This window comes from Pinus tabuliformis, chromosome 1_2 (genome assembly GCF_031772625.1).
Source record: "Pinus tabuliformis cultivar Carrire ecotype Pingquan chromosome 1_2, CPIR1, whole genome shotgun sequence".
NCBI lineage: Eukaryota > Viridiplantae > Streptophyta > Pinopsida > Pinales > Pinaceae > Pinus > Pinus tabuliformis.
The window spans coordinates 960,503,608-960,512,905 of record NC_142298.1 but is presented as its reverse complement, the minus strand read 5'-3'; positions in this window follow the sequence as shown (position 1 = coordinate 960,512,905).

Sequence of the window (9,298 nt, the reverse complement as noted above, 5' to 3'; positions counted from 1 at the left end):
GAAATGCTTGTTGAGAGTGCAACAAGATGATGGAGCTTAGTGAAAAGAGTCGCCTTCACTAACTGCGCCCGCAGGCTATTTTTGGCGCAAGTCTATTTTTAGACTATGTCTATTTTTAGACATATGGATCATGTCTATAGATTGCAGGTTGCTATTTATGGATGATTGGTCAAGTTGGGAAAAATGGATGGACTTCTATTTTTGATGAAAGTGTGAGTGATCACAGTGTGAGTGATCAAAGTCTATTTTTAGACTGGCTGTCAAAAATAGAAAAGTCAAATATTATTGTCTCATAATAATATTTGGACTATAAACTTGATCTTATTCTCTTGGAGCACTTCAGTATGAGCTACGGATGTGGTACATGCAGATCCCAGAGGGAAATACGTGGTTACCTATGGGATGACTAATATTTGCATGCAAGACTTCAGTTAGAACTCAAGTGAGTTGAGTTTAGTGGACTGGAGGTGTAGTTGATGGAGTTGTGTTCAGTTTAGCTTTGTTAAACTGGTTGTATTTAGTCTAACTGATCAATAGACTAGAGATGAGTTGGGTGAATTAGTTATTAATTAATTCACAAGTTATTAACTCATAATACAACTATAGAATACATCAGTTAACTCAGTTGCATGTCAGTGTATGTTCAGTTCAACAGGGACAGGTGGTAGAGAATCATATTGCTCTCAGTTGTGACTATAGTTGTGCACCAGATCTTGCACAATCAAGGGATTGAGTATGCCAAGGAGTTTGCTCATGTATTTGCCCAGTATTGTAGCCTTTGCTCACGTCCAACAAAGTGTGAGTGATTATTTTGAGGTGAAATACGAGTTTGGGAAGCTATTCTCATCAGTTCTTGAGCAGGTATTGAGCAGTGGAGGCAGGCAAGCAGTGGAATAGATTTGGAGATCAGATCTGAGCTGTATTGTGTGTAACATGTGGAGCTGGTACTGGATTGCTTGTGATAAGCATTTTACTTTGTAATGTTACATGATTCAATCAATATAATAGACAAATAGTGTGGGGTTTTTAGCGAGATGCTTTCCCCGGGATACATACTGTGTTAATGAGTTTGATTGATGCTTCTATGTGTGCATGTGAATGTTTCTGCTTCTGTAAATTGATGATCAATGTAGAGGAGATTATGTATTATACATGTTCCGCTTATAATTGTATGATCAGGATAATCTCTGTGAATATGTGTTAAATTATTCAAAATTTCTACATGGTATCAGAGCTAGATAATTGTAGAAAAAGTTTCTACATGGTATCAGAGCTGCTTGATTTGTAGAAGAGATTTTTACAGGATATCAAGCGAGGATTGATCATCAGATCTACTATTCAGGAAGTGTTTACATTTTATTTCTTCAGGCAGAGTCTGTAATCGGGCCAGGTAGCCTCTGGATTCATCCTTCTTTTGGAAGGTGAGATATCCGGTGAATGCCCATACAGTCGATCTCTGTACAAGAAATACTTTGTTCTCACGAATTCTAGATCAGAAGCGGTTGAGTTTTTGAGCTGGTGGAATTCGGATTTAATTCCAAAGCAAGAGATAAACTCAGAAACATTCAGTGTGAGAATGGAGACAGTATGCCCCAGTATCTCACGAAGTTCACCCAATGCCGGGATGAGCTGGGAAGTGTGGGGGTGACTGTCGAATGACGATGGTGAGTCTAGGACTCCTTGACCTTCCTAAGAGTTGGCATAGCTATCAGGACTCGGTGAATGGAAGGGAGAAACTGCCAAATTGGGAACGACTTTGGTCGGATCTTGTGCAGGAGGAGATTAGACGGAGCACCAGAGACGGTTCTTCATTCATGCAGGATGAGGAGAATTGTGCCTTAGCGAGTAAGGTGAAGAAGGGGAAGGAGAAGGGTTCTCTTTCCGAATCTAGTTCTTCCAGTGGTGGGAAGAAGGTTGACAAGACGAAGGTGAGATGCTTTCGTTGTCATGAGTTGGGTCATTATGCTACTAATTGCCCAAAGAAGAAGTCCAAGAAGGGATCCGGGGAAGGATCTGAAGGTGAGGCAACCTCACTTGCTTCACAGTTTGAGTTGGACTTCACACTCTTCGCATGCATGGTTTCATCCATGGTGGGAAGTGGTTGGTTTCTTGACAGTGGAGCTTCTTTCCACATGACCGGTGACAAAAGTTTGTTCAGTACTTTGGAGGAGAAAGATCTCCAGATACTCATAGGGATGGGTAATGATGAGAAGTATAGTGTCTCAGGTGTAGGCACGGTTATTTTTAAGAGCGAGCATGGAGCTCGCCTTACCTTGATCGATGTCAAGTATGTACCAGGACTGAAGAGAAACTTGGTGTCGATCGCGATGTTGGAAGACAGAGGCTATGATGTGGTCTTTAGTAAGGGAAAGGTTTTCCTTAGACACATCATCACTAGACAGGTGAAGCAGATTGGTTCACGGGTCAAGAACCTGTATGCTCTTGAGGTTCAAGATGCATGCAAAGCCTTGAGCAGCGAGGCAACTGATGGAGACTTGGTGGTTGAGAGGGAGCGTATATTACCTCTCAACATGCAGAGCCAGAAGAAGTCTCAGACGATTGTGGAGGAGACAGCAGCTTCAGGAGATTGTGGAGGAGCCACAACAGGGGAAGCTGAGAGGAGATCGAGTAGAGACATCTACTCATCCAGAGACCTCCAGTAGGGGGAAACTTCAAGCCAAGTGGGCTGAGGGATCGCATGCAGCCATACCTCCAGGTAGGAGGTGGGGTGATGTGGATTGATCATCCCAAGGAGGAGGGGCAGGATCCTTGAGGTACCCAACCTCTTGGATGAGACCTTGCTACGGGAGTCCCAGATGTGTAGTAGCAGGAACTGACTGATTGGGTAGAGACAGATGCGGATGGAGCAGCAGAGAGAGCGACAGTGCAGGGAATCCCAGGACAACGCATAGCTAGCAGGCTGTAGCAATGCGAGAGGCACAAGTGTTTTGCACAGTGCTAGGTGGCACAGAGAGGTGTGCAATGGTGCGAGATGCATGGAGATGTTGCAGTAGCGCAGATGTCAGAGATGGAGCACTTGTCAGCAGCAGGTAGAGCTTCAGCATCAGAGGATGTTTCTATCCCAACAGGGAGGTCAGTTGGGAGGTGCAGTGCGGATGCAATGCTGGGAGATAGAATCAGCAGCAGCACGGATGCAGTCAGAGATCAAAGTGACAAAGGCTAGAGCAGTCAGATACTGAAGAGCACAGAGATGCAGAGTTTCAGTCGACAGAGGCAATAGCAGTCAGAGACTTTGATGACAGAGCAAGTGGACCGGCCAGATGTGTTGCATGGAGAACATTCCAGAGTTACAAGATCGGGTTTGAGAGGAAGCCTTTCTTGTTGAGAGGGAGTGTTGAAAAGTGTGCAACAAGAAATTCTTGTTGAGAGTGCAAGATGATGGAGCTTAGTGAAAAGAGTCGCCTTCACTAAGTGGGCCCGCAGGCTATTTTTGGCGCAAGTCTATTTTTAGACATATGGATCATGTCTATGGATTGCAGGTTGCTGTTTATGGATGATTGGTCAAGTTGGGAAAAATAGATGAACTTCTATTTTTGATGAAAGTGTGAGTGATCAAAGTCTATTTTTAAACTGGCTGTCAAAAATAGAAAAGTCAAATATTATTGTCTCATAATAATATTTGGACTATAAACTTGATCTTATTCTCTTGGAGCACTTCAATATGAGCTATGGATGTGGTACATGCAGATCCCAAAGGGAAATACGTGGTTACCTATGGGATGACTAATATTTGCATGCAGGACTTCAGTTAGAACTCAAGTGAGTTGAGTTTAGTGGACTGGAGGTGCAGTTGATGGAGTTGTGTTCAGTTTAGCTTTGTTAAACTGGTTGTATTTAGTCTAACTGATCAATAGACTAGAGATGAGTTGGGTGAATTAGTTATTAATTAATTCACAAGTTATTAACTCATAATACAACTATAGAATACATCAGTTAACTCAGTTGCATGTCAGTGCATGTTCAGTTCAACAGGGACAGGTGGTAGAGAATCAGATTGCTATCAGTTGTGACTATAGTTGTGCACCAGATCTTGCAAAATCAAGGGATTGAGTATGCCAATGAGTTTGCTCACGTATTTGCCCAGTATTGTAGCCTTTGCTCACGTCCAACAAAGTGTGAGTGATTATTTTGAGCTGAAATACGAGTTTGGGAAACTATTCTCATCAGTTCTTGAGCAGGTATTGAGCAGTGGAGGCAGGCAAGCAGTGGAATAGATTTGGAGATCATATCTGAGCTGTATTGTGTGTAACAGGTGGAGCTGGTACTGGATTGCTTGTGATAAGCATTGTACTTTGTAATGTTACATGATTCAATCAATATAATATACAGATAGTGTGGGGTTTTTAGCGAGATGCTTTCCCCGGGATACATACTGTGTTAATGAGTTTGATTGATGCTTCTATGTGTGCCTGTGAATGTTTCTGCTTCTGTAAATTGATGATCAATGTAGAGGAGATTATGTATTATACATGCTTCGCTTATAATTGTATGATCAGGATAATCTCTGTGAATATGTGTTAAATTATTCAAAATTTCTACACACACATGCAACTCGCTGTTGAAGATCTCGAAACCTTCGGGATGCTCTATGTACACCTCCTTAATGACTCCGTTGAGGAACGCAGTCTTCACATCCATTTGATGAATGTGCCACCCCATCTGCACTGAGAGAGCAAGAATCGTCTGTATGGAAGAATACCTTGCGACAGGTGCAAAGGTTTCCTCATAATTGATCCCCTCTATCTGTGAGAAGCCTCGGGCAACAAATCTTGCCTTGTACTTCTCCACACTCCCTTCAGCTGCTTGCTTCACTTTGTAGATCCATCTCGAACCCACCACTTATTTCCCCTCCGGTCTTGGGACAATCTCCCATGCATTGTTTCTGACAATTGAATCATACTCTTCCACCATGGCAGCTACCCATGCGGGATCCTCCACAGCTTCCTCGAAAGAGGATGGCTCAGTCACAACACATTTTCTCACAAGAGCCATGTATCCAGTGTATCGATCAGGTGACTGTCTCTGTCTGCGTTGAGCTGTAGGTGGTCTTACAACCTTCTCTGCATCTTGAGCCAGTCGCTCAGCTTCTGTAATGCGCTTTCGCCCTCTGATGGTTGGCGCTGCATGATTGGTCTCTCCACTCCATGAACTTCGTCCTGTGGATGATCCACGTCCTGAAGCTCATCCTTAGGAACTAATAGCTCCTCATCTGCATGCAAGTGTGGCTCCCTCTCAAGCGAACACTTCATGGCTTTCTCCTCCTGAAATTTGATATCCTGTCGCACAACAGTCTTGCGGCTGTTTGGCAAATACACACGATAGTTGTGGGGCGTATCAGTGTACCCCACAAATATCCCAACCTCTGGGGTCGGCTCCAGCTTCTTCCTGGCATCCTTCGTCACATGCATGTAAACGTTAGAACCAAAAATCCTCAAATGAGAAATATCAGGCCTCTTACTAGAATAAGCCTCCTCAGGTGTACTCATGCCAAGTATCCTGTGAGGACAACAGTTCTGCACATATACTGCAGTATTGCATGCCTCCGCCCACAAGTGAAAGGGTAGGCCCTGATCATGCAACATCGCCCGTGCAGCACCCACGATCGTTATGTTCTTCCGCTCAGCAACCCCGTTCTGCTGTGGGTTATGGGGAGCTATGAGCTCTCTTCGAATCCCTTCTGCGCTGCAGAAGTCTTTGAACTCACCAGAGATGAATTCAACACCATTGTCGCTCCTAAGAGCCTTCACTTTCTTCCCTGATTCCTTCTCGACCAGTGCTTTGAACTCACAGAACTTTGAGTATGTCTCGCTCTTCCTCTATATGAAGAAGATCCAGCCGTTTCGAGAGAAATCATCTACAAAGATCACATAGTACCTGTGCTTTGTTGTCGAAGCTACTGAGAAAGGTCCACACACATCTGTGTGAATTCTCTTAAGGATCATCGTGGTGCAACTATCCTTCTCGTGAAAGTTGGCTTTCACAAATTTTCCCAAAGTACACCCCTTGCACTGATCTGACTGCACAAGAGTGCCTTTAGGAAGCCCAGTAGAAATCTGCCGCAGTATCTTGAAGGCTCCATGGTGAAGGTGGCCCAATCTCCTATGCCACAACTCGTCATCATCCCAGCTCACCAATCCTTCTGCCTTGCATGCCATTGCTGCGCAGCCATCTACATGCAAATGATAAAGGTTCCTGACTCGAACCCCTATCTTCCGTGTTTCTCCAGTTGTCTTACTGTGCAGGAAAGCCTTTCCCTCACTGAAAACAACATCATATCCCTTGTCTTCTAACATCGCCACAGAGATAAGATTCTTCTTCAATCCTGGAACATGCATCACTTCCTTCAATATGAAGGGTTTACCAGATTCCCTCTCAAAGGAAATGTTACCGATACCAGTCGCACTGTATCTACCATCTTTGCCCATCTCGATGTGCACTCCAAGATCTTTCTCCTCCAGATCAGAAAACAAATCTCGATCTCCTGTCATGTGAAAATATGCACCACTATCCAAGAACCATACCGATCCCATCACACTTGATACCACGCACGCCATCAACGAAAAATCAAGCTCAAACTGCGAGGCTAAGGCCTCTCCCGCTACAGATCTAGCAGCTTGCTTATTTTGCTTCTTCTGCGGACAATTTGTGACATAATGTCCGTGCTGGTGACAGTGAAAGCACTTCACCTTGGGCATGTCCTGCTTCTTGCCTTTCGCACCAAAATGAGAAGCTTTCTTGTTCTTCCCCTTCTTTTCTTTGGCAGTCAAAGCGCAATTTTCTTCATCAGGTGCCTTTGATGAAGATCCATCCCTGGTATTCCACCTGATCTCCTCCTGCACAAGATTTGACCAAAGTCTCTCCCATCTTGGCAATTTCTGCCAACCATTGATAGAGTCCTGATAGGAATGCCAACTCTTCGGAAGACCAAGGAGAGCCAAGCTCACCAAGTCCTCATCATCGATAGTCACCCCCACACTTCCTAGCTCATCCCGACATTAAGTGAACTTCGTGAGATACTTGGGCATATTGTCTCCTTTCTCACACTTAAACTGAGTTTATCCTTGAGTGCCAACTTACTCTCGTCGCTCTTGCTTTGGAATATATCTATCAATGCTTTCCACATCAATTATGGAGAAGCCTTTCCATGCAGGCTGGATACAATGTGATCCTTCACGCCCTCCTACAGAATCCTTCGACACTTTGCTATCTTCTTTTGCCAAGCCTCAACTTGAGTAGTATCAGTAGGCTTTGGGACCTCAGCCTCTATGAACTCCTTCAACCCATTGTCATCTAACACCGCCTCCATCTTGTCTTTCCATGCAATATATTTCGAGCTGCCCTCAAGAGCATACTCCAATCGCAATCCGTTGAAAGACATTTCAACTTTGACACCAAGAAAACATTGCTACACATTCGAATTCCACTAGCTCAAAACTCACCCGCTTCTGATCTAAAATTCGTGAGAACAAAGTCTTTCTCATACGGAGATTGATTGTATGGGCTTTTATCGAATATCTCATCTTCCAAAGGAAGGATGAATCCAGAGGCTACCTGGCTCGATTACAGACTCTGCCTGAAGAAATAAAATGTAACCACTTTCTGAATAATAGATATGATGATCAAATATGCTCTGATACCATGTAGAAATTTTGAATAATATAACACTTATTCACAGAGATTATCCTGATTATACACTATTTGCGGAATGCATGCATAATACATAACCTCCTCTACGTTGATCATCAATTTTGCGGAATTAAAAACAATGAAACATCAATCTCATGCGCACATTAACACAATATGTAACCGGGGAAAGCATACAACTGAAAAACCCCAACTATCTGTATATTATATTGATTGAGAGCATGTAACAATACATAATGCAATACTCCTCACAAGTACTCAGTACTATCTCCACCTGTTACACACAAACTAGCTCAGATCTGAATCAATCACAGGTTCAAATCTCCTCCACTGCTTGCCTGCCTCCACTGCGCAATCCTGCATGAGAATAGATGAGAATCACTGATCCAAACTCGTATTTCCCCTTGGCTGAACCATGCAATCCTCATTGGCAATACTCAATCCATTGATTGTGCAAATCTCATGCACAACTATAGTCACAACTGACAGCTGTCTTGCCCTTTCACTCACCTCTAACACCTGTCACCATTGAACTGTCCATGCACTGAGTTAACTAATGTATTCTTTAGTTGATTTATGAGTTAATAATTAGTGAATTAATTAATAATTAATTCACATCACTCATCACTAGTGTATTCTGCAGTTAGACTAAATACAACTAGTTCAACTACGTCAAACTGAACACAACTCCATCAACTCCTCAATCAACTCCACCAAACTCAATCACTTGAGTTCTAACTGAAGTCCATCATGCAATAGCTCAAATGACCCATAAGAAAAGTGTATTTCCTTCTGGCAGTTGCATGTGCCACATCCGTAGCTTGAACTGAAGTGCTCCAAGATGATAAGATAATGTTTATAGTCCAAATATTATTAAGAGCTAATAATATTCGACTGTTCTATTTTTAGCCTGACAGTCTAAAAATAGACTCCGCCCATATGTCTAAAAATAGAAGTACATCTATTTTTACCAACATGACCAATCATCCACAAATAGTATCCTGCAACTCATAGACCATGATCCATATGTATAAAAATAGACAGTCTAAAAATAGACTTTGTGCCAAAAATAGCTTGCGGGCCCACTTAGTGAAGGCGACTCCTTTCCACTAAGCTCCATCATATTGTTGCATTTTCAATAGAACGCCTCATTTGAGGGGTGTCCTGTTGTGTTTAGCGCCTTGAAAACATGTTTTTCTTCAAACCACTCACTTGTTTGCTTCATTTTGTAATTCTCTTAGAATAGGATAAAGGTTGGGAGCTTCGATTCCATCTTTTCGATCCACTCAATCACAAGCTATGAGTCTCCAAAGATCTAGAGCTTTGAAATCCCAAAATAGTTAGGCACATACAAAAGAACGCCCACAAAGTTCAGAGCTCTATCTTGGTATTTGTACATTTTCCAGGACAATATTGTGTGTTTAGCGATATGTTTTTTGATGTAGAGATTAGCACCTTCCCCACATATAGTTTGATGGCCCTGGCTAGCTCCATCATAGAATCCCTAGGGCATGTTTTCTTTCATTGATGACATGCTAGGAATTTAGTTTTCTTTTTGTTAGACTTGACTTTGTGCATGTCCTTACAATGATGACCACCTATGTTGGAATGATTGTATCTTCTCACCCACCAA